We start from the raw sequence: 19,645 nt of genomic DNA, 5'->3' as shown, positions 1-19,645 counted from the left end.
TTTTCAGTACTTTATTCTTCTTGATTCTAAAAGGATAGTGTTTTATTTAATAGAAAGACCATGAACATCCAGTATGGGTTCTGGTATTACTGCCAGTGTGTAACCATGGACAAGTTGCTGGCCACTCTGAATGTATGTCTTGTCAATTATAAGGTGGAAATGGCTATTCCCCTAGATTAGTGAGATGATTCCTCCATATAATGTGAGCGTTTAATACACAGTATAATGCTAGTAATATTATTTTTATTCATTCCTTTACTAAATCTGCTGTAAAAGCTATTCCTTTTTTTCTAAATAAAACATTTTCTCCTCATATGCTGTATAAAAACTCCCTTAACACAGTTGGAACAAAACTCTCATTTATACTTTAGATATTGAAAGTTATTTTTTCTTCCTACTTTCTCCTTGATGGTATTATTTTTATCTACTTCTAATCCTCGACTTTTCCCTCCTCTCACCCTTAAAAGTCCCAGTGAGTTTCTTTGACCTAGATCCAGTTTTGTTTTGTTTTGTTTTTTTTTTTGGGGGGGGGGGCTAACATAATTGAACTCACTTTATATCTCATTGCCAGCTCATATTTTCTTAGAAGCACAGGGTTTAACAAAATTTCATTCTTCTACTCTAGTATACATTTAAATATATTTCACCATATATAGGAATTCAATGAAATATGTGACATGATTGATGCCCAGGTCTGTAAATCAAACAAGTTTATTCTCCTTCTTTCAATTTGGTGCCTTTGGTATTGTACTAGGCAAAAGCAAGAATTTGACTCACTGACCTTGAAAAGTCAGATTGACTCATCACAGGTGTGTCATGCTTTACACAACATGGCCAGGTACATGTCTGACCAGCTCCATTGGCTGGACCCAAAACTTCTTGGGTCCTCTCCCAAAGTGAAGTAGTTATAGGAACTTTGAAACCATGCTGGTGACTGTTACTATGAAAAAGAATAATCATGAGCCGGTAAAGAGTACCAGCAACAGGAGCTGAAAAGCTAAGTTTAGCTAATGACCCCAGTAAAAAATTAAAGTTCATACACCATTCTGATTTTCTGTGTGACTGTGGGTTCCCTTCTGCTAAATCCAGATGGAATTTGCAGTGCCATGTATAACATGAGTGGGCAGAGTGAAGCAAGAGAATGAGGTTTCATGCTTTCTCATTCTCACAGATAGGGGCACAGGGCTCATTTCAGGCTGGAGTGAAGAGTGATGGATTCATATTCATTAGTGCCCACCCCTAGTGCCCAGGCAAGGCTGCAAAATATGGCATCTTCTCATGTTCCTAGGAGCACTTGAGAACTGACAGCATGTACGAAGATCAGCGCTACTGACCTGTCATGATGTAAACATTATGTCACTTAATGTTCACAATTAAAGGTGACATATAGAGGGTGGTCAGTACCAACCCAGATTCACCAGCTGCGCAGAGAATCTTCTGTACAAACATGAGTTCTTGGTGTGCTGTGGGAAAGAAGTATTTTTGACAAAGCAAGCCATAATCACTCTCATGCCTTTGAAAAATTCTGTAGAACAAGATGAAAATCACCATGAATAGTTGATATACATATATATAATGCCCATTTCTGATAATCTGTTGAGGGTGTGGGGAAAATAGATGTCTCATAAAGCATGCAATTGATGTAATGATTCTGAGATAAGCATAATTCTAACACAAAGAGCTACATATAGAAGTGTCAGGGTCACCCTCACTCTATGCCTGCTTCTCTCCTGAGGGTAAGTAGGAAATAAAACCGCCGGAAGGCATCAAGAAAGAAAACCCAGAAAATCAGAAGTTGGGCTTCCCAGGTGACACAGGAATTAAAGTCTCAGCAAGCTATTACCAACCACTGCAGCTTGAATTCAATCCCCGGCCAGGGAACTGACCTAAATGTTGTGGCAGACCTCTCCTGTCTTGCCCACTGCTCCCCTCAGCAGTGTATTTCAGTGGATCGGCTCCCCACTCTGTCTCTAGTGAATCCTCTCAACCCCCACCCCTCTGGTCTACACTCCAGTTTCTGTGTGCATAAATAAATAAAAAAATTAAGTTAAATAGATAAGTCACTGGTTCTGGCTGTAGACTGGCCAGTGGAAAGAAGCTCCAGTACAGTGCTGTCTTCCTGGTCCCTGGGTAATGTTGCAGCATCAACATTTATATCTCAAAAATAGGATTTTAAAAGATGACAGTGGTAACTTTAGTGTTCTAAAATGAGTAACTACAACTGGATAACATTAATACTAATGGAATAATTGTAACTGGGAGAAAATTCCAGAAAAATATAGCAACACCTTAGCAAAATAAGGGTCAAACACTGTCCAATCTATTGAGTTCTGTTTGAATCCCCTTTTCGTGAGTTTCCACAAATTATTGGTCTATGTGGGCATTTCAGCATCAACTTAGAAAATCTGATGTTTTTACTTAGCAAAAAAAAGCAGTTACATTTTTTTTTTTTACTTTTTTTCCCCTGTTGGTTCAAGCAATGTGCATCATCCCGTTATTTATAGATCATAAAATCCAATGTTCAGTTCCCACTGAGGCACTAGAGCACCATGCTGTAGACACAACTTCTGTCTGGTTTCACAGTACACTTAAAGTGTACCTTTTAAAATGCTGAGCATATCAACCACGTATATCAGGAAGAACATCATTGCTGTCCTGGGAGCAGCATGAGAGACTCCTGGGATTTCTGCTCCGAAGCCTGTGGTGGATGCCACCCATTTCCCCAGTGCAAAATAAATTGGGCTCAAAGTCTAACATGACAGTCAGAACCTGTACTCAGGATGCCCAGAGACCCAAGAGGGCATTTTCTTATTAGTATAGCCAAATTGAGAATGGAAACAGGTGGCATATCAATGCTATGTAAATGTTAAATATAAAAATCATGAGCTGTCCTTGAACTAAAATCATATAAAATATTTTGAACCTTTTAGGAAAAGGAGTTATCTACTGATCCAACTTTATATGTATTATATATTTCATTTTATAGTTTCTATAATCCCATGTATTTAAATGTTATTATTCTATATGTAATATAGAAAACAAAATCTTAAAAATCTTTGGACAGTTCATGAGGGTGTGCCCCTCATCATGACAGTAGTGATTTTATAGAAAGAGGATGAGTTAATGTCCTGTGTATCACATGCACACACTCAGGCCCTGTGATGTGGGTGCATAAGGAGGAGGTCAGCTGCAAGCCAGAAAGAGAGACCTTATCAGAAACCAAATCTTGGTCTTCCCACCTTTAGACTGATGAGAAAATTATGTCTGCTGCTTAGGACACTCAGTCTTGCTGTTTGTCATGGCACTTGTACTGTACAATGTTACCCATAGTGTACAAGCTTGATTGGATGGCTAAGGTCTTATATATGGTGATGTTGAGCAGCAGCAGAAGCTAATGCAGACTTTCCCACCACCTCACTGAATTCCACTTGTCAACCTTCAAGTATATTTCAGGCTCTAAGCTAGGCTGTGTCCATTTGCATGGCCAACTCCATTCATTATGCAGAAGTGTATGGAGCAGAGGTTGGGGACTAGGGCTCAGAGACCAGATTGGTCTCAAATTCCAGCTGGCCAACAGCAGCAAACTTTGCCTCTCTGTACCTCAATTTCTCCTCCTGAAAATGATGATGGTAATAAGACTTTCCATTAAGCAGCACGGTTGTGACATAATTGATTTGGAATGTGCTAGATCTGTGTTGCCTCTAACAATATACGTCTGTTATGCCATAGTCCATACCTTATGAAATCAAAGAGTCTCCTTATGGTGACCCGTGCAGGAGTCTTCTGCCTAGATCTCTGTACCTGCTGCACACTCACCTTTGCAAGCCCAAAGCTGCTTATATCCAACACCTATGATTTTCTGTCTGGGAGATTTTTCTAGCAGTGGGAGACCAATTAGAGCAAGAAGTCATGATCCAACAGTAAAAGCCCCAAGAGCAGCAAATGGCCGATATTGGATATAGATTTGATGTCCAAATCTTTACGACTGCAGGTTGGATAACTGAACATCTTTTGTACATGGTCTCCCAGCTCTGGCGAGCTTGTCTCATCTGCCTGTAGCACTGCCTCAATAGCACAACTCACTGGGCCTCTCCCTGTTTCCCAGTTACCTTGCTTTTTTCACACCCCAATGTGAAATGTCTACTTTTCACATTCTAATCCTTATCCTGGGCATCACCATAGACATGAGAATTGGAGTCTTATTGAAATGGAAGGACCGTTCTGAGGGATGCACTTCTCTCCTACTTTGTGAATTCTGTTCCAGCGTGAGTGGAAGGGTGGATGTGTCACACTGGGAGGCAGTGTCACTTGGAAGGTGACTTTGCTTGTGCACTGATTCATGGAGCATCAAAATCTCTTCAGGATGAATCACATCCCAGGCGTAGACAGGAGTAAATCTCATGGAGACAGACTGTCTCGGATCTTCATAAATGAATCTTCTCCTATAAAATATAACAGGAAAGACTATGATTTTGAAGCTCTCATTCCTTTGACCCAACAAATATTTTAGTGTAAATATTATTCCATTGATGTCTCATCAAATACCTCTTAAGAACATGCTAATTAACCTTTCCAGAACAAATGCTTACCCATCCCAGGGCATTGCCACCCAGCTTCTGGTCAAAAAGGCGTAAAGCCTATGGGCTGACATTTGCCATGAAAGGTAAGAAAATAAAAAGGTCACTGAAATTGATGAGAGTACAAGCAACTGTATTAAAAAATCTCATCAGATACACACTTCTGATGTATCTGAAAGCACCTTTTATCTTTATGTACTTATTTTATTCTAGTTTAAACCCTGACCAATAGATACCTTAAGTGGACATGAACTTTGGCAAAGTTATAATCAATGCTCATTCATACATCAGAGCATTCAAAGTATCATCCTTGTTTTCCAAGCTTCAAGGGTCTTTTATCCTGGATGCATGAATGGTTCTGGTCCTTGGTTGATGGTTAGTGGCTCAGAAACCCAGTGGTCTTCACAGAAGGCTGGTGAGCAAACCATGCCCTGTTCCTTTTCTTTCAGCTGCTATTTCCAGAGGGCCATGGAGGAAACTTCTGGATAGAAGCCTACATGGGGACTGAGTTACTTCCACATGGTATTCATCACACTGAACATGCCAATGACACATGGCGATATTACAGGATTCATTAATCAACTCACTGAATATATAAGTGATGTTAACAAAGAAAAAAATGTATATAAATATATTTGGGTGATGCTAAAATAAAGGAAGTGTAGAAAAAGAATAAGATAAATCCAGGGAAGAGGTCAGTACCCTAATATATATTATGATGTCCAAAACCAGCTATCAGCTCAGCAGCAGCAGTGCAAAGAGGGAGACACAGTCAGCAACATGACTCACAGTGTCCAAGCAGTAAAAATAGACCAGGGACTCATGAGAAGCTCATCTATTTTTGTTTCTAAGATGCGATGCAAAGTTCTCATTGAAGCCACACTGCACAGGAATAAGCAGCATCCCCCAAAACACCAATGGGAATGCCTACCCCACCCGGCTCTCCATTCTCTCTTACCCCTTCCTCTGCTCCAGTTTCTCTAAGTAACTCGCTTAGACTATTCAAGATCTGCCTCCCATCTTAAGTGAAGCAAAAGCTTCACTTCTCAGGCTGGTTCCCTGATGATGGCACCTGGTACAGGGCAGGTGCTCCATGTATTATCTGTGGAATAATTAGATTGAAGGCATTTTATTTCATCAGTTCCTGGGTCGTCTCCCTCTCCCTCTTCTGTCAAAAGTTGTAGTCCAGTGACAGGCTTCGAAACATTACTGAAGTGAGTTTCTTATAATGGATCTAGAATTTTATGTGCTACAATGGCAGAAATAACAGAAGGGCTGTGATATCACCTCCAATCTTGACTTCAAGATTTAAAGTATGACTCAGTACCCCCTGACCATCTAACGCTGACCTCAGTACTTCTATTGGGCACCACCAGATTCTGAATAATTTTCCATGTAGGTGAATGCAGTTGTGCCAAGGAGTATGCCCACTGTCCAGAGCTTCCAGAAGGGTCTGTCTTTAGTAAGTTTTAAGACCAAGAGTACATGGAACAACATGGGAGCTTTTATTTAAAAGATGTCATATGTCCAAGCAGTAACACTCCCACATATGCAGGAAGGGAATAATGCAAGTGAGATGACACATGTAAGTATTCTAGAAACCAAGCTAGGTTTTGGAGACAGAAGTCTTCCTCCACCATGGATGGAGAGTGTGGCAGTTCTATCTGATCCCATCCGAATGGAGTGGCCAAAGCTCTAGTATATTGTCACTTATTTTTTTCCCTTGAAAGATGGAGAAACATCTCTGATTTATAGTTGCCTGTTAGATTTTTCTTTCTTTTTTTTTTAAATGATATCTTTTTCGGTTCCCCTGTATTTCTCCTACATGTGAAACTACCCAGTATTTTCCTTTTCCGTCTGACTTATTTCACTGAGCATGGAGGAGGAATTAAAACAGGGGCAGGAAGAGCATGGGGGGGGTGGTCTAGTGATGGTCCACAGGTGACTTGTGGTAGGATTTCTACAGGGCCTACACCCGAGAGAAGAATCAAGTATATATATTTTAAAAAGGAAGTTGGAGCGTAAGATATTAAACTATAAACTTTCCAAAATTCAAGTCTCTTGAAGTCATCTAACATTAACATCTACCAAGGTAGGTCTTTACCTGAAGGTTCAGGCTGGTCTCATTACTGTAGAGGCTCCAGGGCCAGGTGGTGCCATCTGGATTTACCTCACCTGACAACAGTGTGCCCATTGATCTTACACCCAGATGTTTAGTCCGCTGTGCTGCCACTTCCAGGGCGGAGGCTTTTCCTGCATCACCAAGTCCAGTCTCCATGCACCACAGACTAGTTCCCAGAATTGATAGATCTGTGCCTGTGGGCCCCAGATCCCATGTGCAGGAGAGGTTTACCTTACCAGGAGATAAAGGGGCAGTGGGCAAGACGACCTGCAGCCTGGTTCCTCAAGTGACACTAGAATAAAGGAGAGGTTCTGCTGAAGGATCCTGAGCCTTGTCACTGGGTTGACGTGATTTTCTTGGGAGGTGACTCCAGAAAACACCTCAGGGGAGTGTAGAGAAAGCAGGGGTGAGAGGACAATCAATAAATGGCTCATTATCAAGAGTAACCCCAAAAAGGAGCAGGGACAGTCCTGTTGTTGGCATTATGGGAGATGAAGCACGACCTCCACAGAGTCACCTTGCTGCAGAGCAGGGGCTAGTGTATTCACCCTCTGCCTCAGACCACAGTGACCAGAGCTTCTCCTTGGGGTCGTCAAATCCTTTCCATCATTCCATGTATGTGAGCAAAGACAGGCTCTTTCATTCCTTGTGGGACGATGCTGCTGGCACCTGCTGTGGTGATGCGTGCAGAGGATGTACAGGCAGGGGCCTGAGCATCTGCGACACCAGCCTAACCTGATTCACCATCTTGGTTCCCATGTAGTTCCTGAGAGAGGAACAATACAAGAGTCAGTCCCTTTGTAGATCTCTCTGGAGTGAACATCACTTTCTTTCCTGTCTCGGAGGCTCTAATTTTTCAGAAAGCCCTGGTGCAAAGTTTATGAAATGGTGGACATGAACATATTTAATTTGGTCTCACTTTTAGGATGAATGTAAAGGAACCAAATAAGGGATTAGGGGGAAAAAAAGTAACTATAGTAAAGTAACCCTCAAACTCAACAGGCAACTATAAATCAGCCATTTTGTAGGGGAAGAGGAGAGAGAAGGACCAGGACAGGGGTGGGAAGAGCTCAAGGGACTATGGTGTTGGTGCACAGGGGAATTTGTGGTGGGAATTTCACAGGAATTCACACACTGTACAAAAATGAAGGATGGTGTAATAAATATATTTTAAAAAATAATTTAGCCCTTAGAAGGATTTAAGAATTTCAATGTGTGAGTGTGCATGTGTATTCAATTATGTGTCATTACAAAATAAATTTGGACTGGAACTTCTCTTGAACTTTTTATTCTTCTCCAACTTATTTATAATGTGTGCTTTCATTTAAGTCAGTAGATATTTCTCTTAAATTTTTAATATACAGTCCTTAATGTACAATTCTATTGTTAATGCTATCACAGCCTTCTCTTTAATAATGCAAAGATCTTAGAATCCTCTTCCTGTTTGATATTATTAGTCAATATTTAGTTTCTTTTTATTTTCATCATGCTGGGGTATTATAATATTGCAGTGATTGTTGCCATTATTTATTATTAGTGTTTATTCATATACCTTACTTACCTTTGTTTTGCATCTCATTTCTACTTTCTGATAAATTTCCTTTTGTCTGGGGGCAGACTTGACTTGTGCTTTTAATAAAGGTGTGTTTGTGGTCCATTCTTTCACTCTTTGGCCAGTGCATTTTTTTTTCTATTTTGTGAGTGATGGTTTAACTAGGTACAGACTTCTAGGTTGAAATTGTTTTCCCTTTCAGGAACTTCGAAAAAAAATTGAATAGTTTCTATAGCTGCTGTCATAAAGTCTACTGTTGAATCACTGATTGCTTTCATAGCTCTATACTTTTTTTCCCTCTACCTAAAAGCATGTTTTTATGTAGTTTTACGATAAGATGTATAGGTGTGAAATTGCTATCATTTACCTTGCATTATGTTTCTAATTCTGTAAATTCACATCTTTTCACTAGCTCTAATAGATTATCAAATCTCTTTAGCTATTTCCTCTTCCACTCTTATATTCTCTCATTCTGGATCCATCACTCTGTTCTTTCAGAATTTCTATTAGTTAATTAAGGGACATTCTCATTATTATGACCGTGCTTTTTAATCTATCTTCCATATTTTGCACTTCATGCTGAATTATGAGTAGCATCATCAGTTCCATATTCCAACTTATTAATTTTCTCATAAGATATTTCCAGTTTGTTTTTTAACTCACACATCATGTTTTAAATTCAATATAGATTCTTATTTTAGGAAATTTCAATTTACCTTGTGCCTTAGGAACACTTTTTTATGTAGTTTTATAGTTTGGAGGTGCCTGACATGGAAAGGATAAAAGTCAAAAAAATATAAAACATCAACTCCACAGGACATGAGTTTCAGCAGAGAACTCTCCCCTAGCTCAAGCCAAGTGGGCCATCCCTGCCATTCCCTTCCTGCACTGTTGAACAGAGTGAGTCTAGAGCACTGACAACTCTGAGTCCCTGTTGAAGTCTCAATTTCTGTTTGTTTGTTTTTTTAAAGATTTATTTATTTATGCACATAGAACTGGGGTACAGGCCAGAGGTTCAGGGTCACTAAGATGATTCACCACAGAGTAGGGAGCAGAACAGGCAGATTGACTGAAATGCACTGCTACCGGGCAACCCAATGTGAACAAGGGATGGCCCACTTGGCTTGAGCCAGGGGAGAGTTCTTTGCTGACACTCATGTCCTGTGGAGCTGATGTTTGCTATTTTTTTCATCCTTTGCCATGTCAGACACCTCCAAACTGTAAAACTACATAAAAAAGTGGTCCTACGTCCGTGATCCTTGGGGTTCCAGTCAGACACAGCTTCACCTCAGGAAGTCCACAACCAGAATTTTCACTATGGAGCATCACAATCCAGTGCGTCCTCACCGGCACACTTAAAATTCAATTATAGTGCAGGCAACACAAAAAGGGTTACCAGCCACTCAGTCCAGAGAGGCCCCATGATTCATATAGCCATGTGGTCTGGAGAGAGCCATGCAGTCCAGAGAGAGCCACGTGGTCCAGAGTGCACACACGTCTGACATGGCTTCCTTGTGTCTCCCCCAAAGTCCAGAATGTCTGCATAGCTCCACTCTTGGGTCCTCACAGTTCTCTTCTTGGTATTGCTGGGAGTTGTAATTTACTGGAGTAGGGGGTGGAGTCCACAAAGCTGGAGTAAGGGGTGGAGTCCACAAGACTCTGCAGAGTTCCTTCAGGACATCCTTTATCCTAACAAGGGGAGCAGCGTGCGAGACAAGAGATCTGCCGCACCATTTGGGTTACCTCACTGGCTGGGATTGAACTTGTGCTGAAGCTACTATGGCTAGCTTCATATTGTTGTGCTTTAAGGGGTTGTGCCACCAGGGAGGGCCTGAAGTCTCAGTATCTACTCCCTCCTTGAGGAGACCCTAGGCTTTGTCTCCTCTCACTAAGTGGTCTCTAAAACCCAAGCTTTATTTACTTTCCTGGTTTCTCTCCCCAAGGATACAACAGAGGTAATTTAGGCTTAGACTATATTTCACTTCTCATTTTAATTTTTGCCCCTGAAGATTTCCCTTATTTCTTGTGAGCTCCACTCTGCCTTCAAGGAATCTCTGCTCCATTATACAACATGCTTAGATACTTTGTTGCAGGTTTCACATTGTGTAGTCTGCCTCAGTGCTTAAAGCAAATTTCTTCTAGAAGTTTGAAGATCTAATAACATGGGGCTGTTGTTTCAGCAGGAATGAAATAGGTTAGAAATTGGGGGTAAGGGGACATACGACCTCTTTTCAATGTTTAGTTTGTCACTAATACTATCATTTCATCCCTGTGCTAACAATTATGATTGTGCACTATATGGTGCCTATTTTTCTGTCTTTGTTTCATTTCTGTCAAAAACCACCACTAGAAGCATACCTAGTGGTTGCATTTAGGTGTGGTACCAAGTCAAAGGCACTGCATGTGTTACGGGGTAACCCACTGTGAACTGGGTTGCTTGTCTGTGGGTTCTCACCCACGCACGTAAGATTTAATTGTACTGCAGACACACACAAAAGGGTCAATAATGGGTTTATTTACAAAAGGGGAAGAAAAAGGAACAACCTAGGGAAACAGAGAGAGAGAGATACATGTTAACTAGAACATCCTACCAGCTCCCCTGACTTGGAAAGCCAACAGCACACTAAAGCTGATCAAGAGCCAAATGAACAGCCACCAGCCATGTGGTCCAGAAAGAGAATGTACAACATGGGTCTAGTTGACATCCATAGAATACTGTACCCCAGAAAGAGAATGTGTCTAAAATAGTTCCCTTACAGATCCCAAAAAACCCCAGAATACCTGCTTAGCTCTGCCCTTGTGTCCTTGCAGTTCTCTCTGTGGTATTGCTGGGAGTTATAGTTTCAATAACTGGAGTAGGGGGTGGAGTCCAGAAAACTGAAGTAAAGGGTGGAGTCCACAAAACTCTACAGAGTTCCTTTAGGACATCCTTTCCCTAACACATCGACTATTGGGAGCATCCTCAGTAGAGAACAGTTCTCAAAGGATGAGGGCTCATGCTAAATGATTCTTCCCAGTGACCATGTGTGGAGCAGCCCTGAATGAGAAACAGTATAGCTCTTGGATAGTTCAGTAATCTCTGTTCAGGAGACTAAGAACCAAACAGGCCTGTGACTGCATTTGCTCAGAAGTGAAGACAGACAAATCTGCAGCTATGGTAAGCTTCTTATGCAAAAACATGGTCGATAAGGATTCTTCACATCCAGTTGTGAACACTCTCAGGAGCTCGTTGATTTTCCATTTTCTCACTTCTCTGGACTTTGCTAACCTTTCAGAAAATTATTTTTTTCAAAGACAAAAAATTTCTTTTTGCAAAAGAAAGCTCTGTTCTTCTCAAGCCCCTGAGGAGTAGCTGCCTGGTGATTCTCTCCAGCCTCCAACTTCCTGCAAATATTTGGTTCAGAAGGACCAGAAAGCTGTCATATATGTGACTCATTTCCATATTCACTGCTTGAGCATGTCTCTTAACTCTGTGTTTTCACTGTAAAGTACTGTTCACAGAACATTAAGCAATTCACTAAAAAAAAAAAAAAAAAAAAAAAAAAAGCTCCCATCTGCTGTCAATGTAACAAAAATAATAGAGCAGTCAGGCACACTGACAGAGGGAATGTCCCCACCCTGTCCACCTACAGCCTGTGACCTTTGTCAGTGGTCCAGTTACACCCTGGAGCCAACTGAAGCTGGACATTCGGTACCCTGGAGCCTGTACTTTATCCCAATTTGTGTTCCTCAGCTTCATTAAATATGTGAAAGCCATCACCGGCTGACTGGCAGAGAGTAAATTGCCACAAGAATAAACTTGAGAGATTAGCATTATTAGCATATAGGAACGCTGGGTGGAAATGTAAGTCACTTTCTCAGCATCACAACTCTGCAAGTCTGGTGAATTAATTTCTGCTACTGGTGTGTGTGCCTCTTAGGCTGAGCTGGCTCTCTGTTTATCATGTGGAAGTCCAGGAAGCCCGCTCCAGAGCTCATTATGTTAACTAATAAGGAGGTGGGCCATGGATGCGGTCTGTAAGATTGTGTTTGCATTTATGAATGCTTGTAATAAAAAAAATTGTGTTTCTGTACAGAAGAAACCCGTAGTTGGTAGGAAAAAATTGAAAAAATTAACAGAATTTTTTAATTTCTTTTTTTAAATTTTTTTAAGCAAATCTCAAGTTTGATAAAATCCCATTACATATGAAAAAGCAAATCACTTTACCATTTTATTTCTGTGGGTACCTGAAATGCTTCTGTTGCATCCTAAGTAACTTTTAGTAGATGTTTTACATTGTGAATGATAAGCTGACCATGCTCTCACTTTTGAATTCATTCTGTGAACTTGGGAAAATAAAATCATAGTCTTGCATTTTTCTCCTTGAAGTGAATCCTAGTGCCAACTGATTCACACCCCAGCCCTGTACTGTATCTTTACTTCTTTGTATCGACACAAAGACAGACAGCCACATAGCTTCTTTGATCCTTTGATAGTTCATACTCCTCATAAAATCTGAGTTTATTGGAAACTCTGGTGCACTGTATATTTCTCTTTCCTCCTCTTTCCCCCTTTCTCTCAGCCTTCCCTTCTTCCCTCCTTCTGCCCCCAACCCTCCCTCTGTCTCTCCCCTACAACCCCCACACCGATATATACACACACATTCATAGACTCACTCACACATATGTACCCCACCACCACTACCACACAAAGCAAAGTTTGAAATTATACCAATGAAACCCCATTTAGTAACTAACTCTAACCCCATTTTGTAACTAACTCATTCTAAAGGATTTTCTGTTAGATTTGAGATTCTTTCTTTTCATTTATTTCCCATTTAATATGTTATTACTTTAATTTTAACATGCATGCTATTTTCTCATTGTTATGTTTTGAAAATTCTAATATAGAAGCAGTGGCTTCTGAAATTTGATGAAATATAAACAAGGTTTTTCCCTGAGCACATCAGTGTGTATATGGTTTTATTTAAATCAATGCTGACTGTATAAAGCAATGATAATAAATTATTGTAGAGTTTAATATATATTTAATACAATTTTCTTCTAATTTATGTATTATATAATTTAAAATAAGGCAATCTTTAATAACAAATTGAGAATTTGTAATCATAGTATATATGATCTAAGGTCTTGTGTTTTCTTGAAAAGAGTGAAAGTTCCAACTTGGACTAAATACCAATAAGTTCAAATTTACTCTTTCAGCTTGTATGCCAACGTCATTAATTCCCTTATGAGGAAAGCAATTTTTTTTATTGTGGTAAATATACATAACATCTAATTTGCCGTTTCAATGACTTTTAAGTGTACAGTCCCATGACATTAAGTACATTCACATATTTATGCAACTGCCCCCACTGTCCACTCCAGAAATTTTATCATCCTCCTAAACAGAAACTCTGTTCCCATGAAACACTCTTAATTTCTCCTTTGCCCCAACACCCGGGCCACCACAGCTCTATTCTCTGTGTCTGTGAATGTGACTTTTCCAGGTACTTCATACAGAAGAATCAGACCATATTTTTCTTTTTGTACCTGGCTTTTTTCACTTAGAGTAATGTCATAAAGTTTCATCGAGGTTGTAGCATGGGGTAAAATTTACATTTTTAAGGCTGAATAATATTCTGCTGTGTAATATCCCATTTTGTTTGTCAGTCCATACACTGGTGAACACTTTGGTTGCTTCCATTTATGGCCAATATTCAGCTGTGAATATGGCTGTACATATATCTTTTTAAAGACCAGCCTTTTCAGTTATTTTGGTTTTAAACCTAGAAGTGGAATTGCTGGATGATATGATCATTCTTGATTTAATTTTTGAGGAACTGCCAAATGTTTTCTGTAATATTATCATCCTTCATTCCTACAAACATGCACAAGTCCCCTAAATAAAGTGATTTTTAAAAAAGATTTATTTATTCATACATAACTGGGGTACAGGCCAGAGGTGCAGGGATGGTGAAAATAAAGTGATTTTTTTAAAGACCTATTTATTTGTACATACAGAATTGGGGTACAGGCCAGAGAACTCAGGGGCGGTGAGAGGCTTCACCAGAGACAGAGTGGGTAGCAGAACAGGCAGATCGACGAAGTACACTGCTGAGGGGGGCAGCGGGCAGGTCAGGAGAGGTCTGCCGCGCCATGTGGTCACCTCCGGGGCAGGCGGGAATCGAACCCATGCAGAAGTGGCTTTAGCTTCTCAGTGCAGTGCCTTAACCCGCTGCGCCACCAGGGAGGGCCAAAAATAAAGTGATTTTTAATAAATAAAAAAATGTATCTTTATTTGAAGCAAGATAAGGGAATCAAAATGTTAAGTAATGCACAAAGATAGTAATACAAATTCCAAACCTCTCCTTTCAATTGCTAACATATCTTGCCTCCTTCCAAGGGGTATTTTTAAAAAATATTTATTTTTTATATTTTACAACATTGTTCATTTTTGTACAATACTTGCTTTCTCCTCTTAAGTGTAGTCCCCTTAAAGTTCCCACCATCGGGCCCTTCCTGGTGGCACAGTGGGTTAAAGCGCAGCACTAAGAAGCTAAAAGCCACTTCAGCGTGAGTTAGATCCCTGCCTGCCCCAGAGGTGACCACATGGTGTATCAGACCTCTCCTGACCCGCCCGCTGCTCCCCTCAGCAGTGTGCTTCCTTGGTCAGCCTGTTCTGCTCCCCACTCTGTCTCTGGTAAAGCCTCTCACCGCCCCTGCAACTCTGACTTGTATCCCAGTTTTGTGTGAATAAATAAATAAACCTTAAAAAAAAAAGTTCTTACTATCACCATAGTCCCTTGTGCTCTTCCTTCCCCTGTTTTGACCCCTCCCCCCCACCTCTCCCCTGCAGTGTCACTGGTTTATAGTTGCCTGTTAATTTTGGGTTTTAATTTATTATTAATTATTATTATTATTGTTGTTGTTGTTGTTGTTATTGTTTCTGATCCCTTATTTGGTTCCCCTATATTCCTCTTATAAGAATAACCATCCAGGATTTTATCCTTCTGATTTGCTTCACTGAATATAATTCCTTCCAACTCCATCCAAGTTGCTGTGAATGGCATGAGTTTATCTTTTTTGATTGCTGAATAGCATTCCATTGTCTATATATACCATATCCTCTTGACCCAGTCGTCTGTTTTGGGGTATTTGGGTTGTTTCTATATCTTACCCATTTATTGCTTCAATAAACATAGGTGTTTCTGTGTTCTTTGCATGGATTCCTAGGAGTAATATTGCTGGGTCATATGGTAGCCCCATTTGTAGTAGTTTTAGGAATCTCCGCACAGCTTGGATGGACCAATTTGCATTGCTACCAGCAGTGTGGGAAAATTCCCTTACTCCACATTCTTGCCAAAATTTGTTGGTGCTAGCATATGGGCCATTCTCACTGTGGTTTTGAGTTCAATTTACCTGATCTTTTTCATATACCTGTTGCATTTACTCTTTGGAGAAGTGTCTGTTTACTTCCTCTTCCCAGAGGTAAGTCATTTGTAACAGTGTGACTGTAACTTGACTGCTATATTCACCCAATTATATCCTGATCTGTTGACCTTAGATTCTCTCCATTGTTCCCCCTCTGGAAAAGAATTTAGCTAGTTAAGGTTAAAATGTATTTTATTCATATTTCTAAAATTTGCAGCCCCCAAATTTTCAGGGCTGCATAATTTTTAGTTCTTTCACTGGCTGCTATTAAACCTTTAAATGAGTATCATTAGACTCAGTCTTCTATATTGCCACCATGATGTCAAAGCTGCAGATAGTGTGCTGCTCACTCCTCCAACTTCCTTCCTGGCTGTCTTCCCATTAATAAAGCTATGGAATATTACTTGGCAATCAAAAAGATAAGTTCATGCCTTTGCAGCAACATGGATGGAGCTGGAAGGGATCCTGCTTAGTGAAATAAGCCAGAAAGAAAAAGAAAAATACCAGATGGTTTTACTCATAGCAGGAGTATATGGGATCAGGAGAAAAAAAAATAAAAACAATTGTAATAAAGTAAAAACAAAAATCAGCAAACAACTATAAATCAGAGACATTCTACAGGGGTAGAGAGGGGAAAAGGATGGAAAGTGAGTTGGGAAGAATAGCCTAGATTATGGTGATGGCACATGGGTGAATTAGTGGTGGGAAGTCCATGGGGTTTACAAGCAAGATGAAAAAATGTTACAAAATGAAAAATGAGATAAGTATGTGTATACACACACACACACACACACATACACACATACATACACGCATATATATATATACATATATTAATATATGCTATATATATATAGTATATGTGTTAAGATGGTTGTGTTCACTGAGTCTAGCTTAGTGGCTGAGTCACATCCTAAAATCAGGCTTCCTGGATATCAAATCTAATCCTCCTTCTTACAGGTGAAAACTATTTAGCAAGTTATTAATTTCTTGGTGTCTCAGTTTTCACATCTATGAAATGAGGCTACCAGTAATACCTACCTTCCTGGGTATTTTAAAATTTATTTTTTATTATTTTATTTAAAGATTTATTTACTTATGCATGCAGTTTTGGGGTACAGGCCAGAGGTGCAGGGGTAGTGAGGTGATTCACCAGAGACAGAGTGGGGAGCAGAACAGGCAGATTGACAAAATGCGCTGCTGAGGGGATCAGTGGACAAGAGAGGAGAGGTCTGCTGTGCCATGTATTTCACCTCCAGGGCAGGGGTTGAACTGGGTCCAAAGAGGCCACAGCCAGCTTTGCAGTGCTGAGCTTTAACCCGCTGCACCACTAGGGAGGAACTATTTTAAATTTTAAATAGAATAATTCTTAGAAAAATTTTAGCAACTTGCTTGGCATTTAGGGCATTTAGGAAATACCCTAGGATTCTTAGCCAAAGTGATGATAGTTAAGATAATGATGATACTGATAATAAGGACAATAACTTAGAATTAGTAAGTTGTAACAGCAGTTTTTTAATTTTTTAAATATGTACAGAACTGTGGCACAGGCCAGAGGTTCAGGGGAGGATTCTCCAGAGATAGACTTGGGAGCAGTGTAAGCAGATCAATGAAGTACACTGCTGAGGGGAGCAGCTGGAAAAAGAGAGACAGGAGACATCTGTTGCTCCATGTGGGTCACCTCCCTGGTAGGGACTCAAGCTCATGCTGAGGCAGCTGCAGCTAGTTCGTAGTGCTTTGCTTTAACCCATTGTGCCATCAGGGAGAGCCCAAAATCAATTTTTGTTGTTGTTGTTGTTGTTTGTTTTTGAACTGAGTATGTTCCAAATGTTAAATTATTAAGCAGTTGACCTCATTAATACATAAGCTTGACTTAGTGATCATAAGTCCAAATGGTAGTGATAAAATAATACTTCCCCTGCACTGGTCTTTTTGAATCATGATCCCCTTCACCAGAAGAAGAAAATGATTGTTAGCATCTAGTCCAAATGGATTCTGTATTTTGCATTCCCTAACTGTTCAAAATAATGGAAAATTTTGTTTAGCTTTATTTTTGGGCCTATGGAACTCTTGTTATTTTTCTGGTATTCTGTGTTTTTCGGGAATTTCTAAATGGCATTCTTTTGACATCGAGGGGAAAGTCCTGCTCAGTGTCCCCAGCATCATGGTGACTTCTAGCTCTGTTATCCTCTCCTTCCTGTCATGAAGGAGTCCTCAGGAACCCACATCCACTGTAGGGACTGGAACACAGCCAGTGAGGTGACAGGATTTCTGTTATTCATGTCTGGAGTTATTCCTTGTTCCTTTTAACCCTTTTCTACCCACTTCCTCGGTTTCCACTATAATTTTTTTCCCTGGAGTAGATGTCTAAGTTGTTTATTTAGAGAGGATATGTGTGAGATAATCCTGAGCACTGAATTATTTACTATGGTTTTTGGTTCTGTTTTTATTCTTTCTTGAATAATTACTAGGTTGGGTACATACTTTAAACATTTTCTGCTCCCAGTCTTGAAGTCCTTCCCCATTGTCTCTCCAGCACAGGTCCTTTTAAGGAGAAGTCTGGTACCACCGCCCCCACTCCCCATGACCCCACTCCTGCACACTCCCATGCCATCTGTGGCCTCTCAGGATTCCAGGTGTCAATTCTCTACTTTGTTAATCATTGTTTACTATTTCTCTACAAAAGTCATTTATTCTTTTGCTAATCAGTACAAGGTATTCAGGAGAGGGAAGGAAACTAACCTGGGCTCTGACCTCCCTCTTGCATCAAAAGTACAACTTCATCATTAAAAAGTACACTTTCTGTTTTTCTCTTTAATCAGTTTCATCAGAGACGTGTTTTTCAAAGAACAATCTTTTGGCATCATTGATTCTGTGTTATATCTTTGCTTTCTATTTCACTGGTTTCAGATCTTATCTTTTAAGTCCACCTGCCACCTTTATTCTTTCTTATTATTATTACTATTACTATTTTAGCTAATTCGTTAATGAGTACTAACTCAATTTCCTTTCCACTCCTAACATGCATTAAGGCCACATGTTTCCCTCAAAGTATTTGCTTCCTTTGCTGTCCTAGATTTTGATATGTGGCTTGTTTTGATAAGTAGTTTACAATATGATTCTGTTCTAAATAATTTTACATTTTGCTATGATTCTTTTTTGGTTCAATGGTTATTAAAGAAGCAATTAGTTCTCTTTTATTCATTTCCAAATCAGTCTGGTTTTCATCAAATTTATTGACTTACCTATCAACTGTGTTAATATTTAAGAGACTGATCTTTAAGATACTGATTATTTAAAGTTTGTTGTTACTTCATGACATAATACTTTATCATTTGGAAAGAAGGGAGAGTGAGATGGAGGGTGGGTTGAAATGACAGCGTCAGAGTAAAAACAAAAAACAAAAAACAAAGAAAATATGTGCCTAAAAGAAACTCTGTTCTCTAACTGTTGAATGCAGAATTTTGTTAGCTCATTTGCTTAAAAATAAATATCAACTTATTTGCTTATTATATATTCTGTCTTTCTTATTGTTGGTTCACTTATTTCTTAGCATAATTGAGTTTTTGAAGTACTCAGTTTTAGTGAAAGGGATGTCACATTATCCCAATAATTCTATCAATTTTGTTTTGTATGCTACTAAAGGAATTAATTAGGTACATAGGAGTTGATAATTGGAATGCTTATTATTTTGTAAGTATGTGTAGTATAAATTCAAATAGTTGATTTTTCTTTTTGTAATACAATTTTCTGACTTAAGTTTTGCTGCCAAGACATTCTCTTCGAAGACTTTAGCCTTAACAAACACAAGGCCAGCCGTGTGAGCAGATATGACCAGCTGCCTCTCTCACTGAGGCTCCTTTATTTTATAGAGCCTGGTTGTAAAGATAACTGGTCAGTGATGACTGATTTGTGTCTGTCCTTTCCACTTATTTTGTCTTTCATCTCACATTTTAAACTCCCAATTCAATATTTTAAACT

At 39.6% G+C, this 19,645-nt stretch overlaps 1 protein-coding gene across 2 annotated transcripts in view; it reads left to right on the top strand.

The window, feature by feature from the left end:
* The window catches only part of SYNDIG1 (synapse differentiation inducing 1), a 191,876-nt gene that overhangs the window by 30,362 nt on the left and 141,869 nt on the right, over positions 1-19,645 (top strand). The window contains exon 1 of one of the 2 annotated variants that reach the window (XM_012728439.1): positions 18,280-18,300. The exons of the other annotated variant lie outside the window; for it this stretch is intronic. The gene's annotated coding sequence lies outside the window, so the exon portion shown is untranslated. Of the gene's footprint in view, positions 1-18,279; positions 18,301-19,645 lie in introns of those variants that run through there. 2 annotated transcript variants of the gene reach the window in all.

This window comes from Condylura cristata, unplaced genomic scaffold (assembly GCF_000260355.1).
Source record: "Condylura cristata isolate star-nosed mole 26May11 unplaced genomic scaffold, ConCri1.0 scaffold00022, whole genome shotgun sequence".
NCBI lineage: Eukaryota > Metazoa > Chordata > Mammalia > Eulipotyphla > Talpidae > Condylura > Condylura cristata.
The sequence above is the reverse complement of the archived record's forward strand: the minus strand, read 5'-3'. Positions and strand labels throughout refer to the sequence as shown.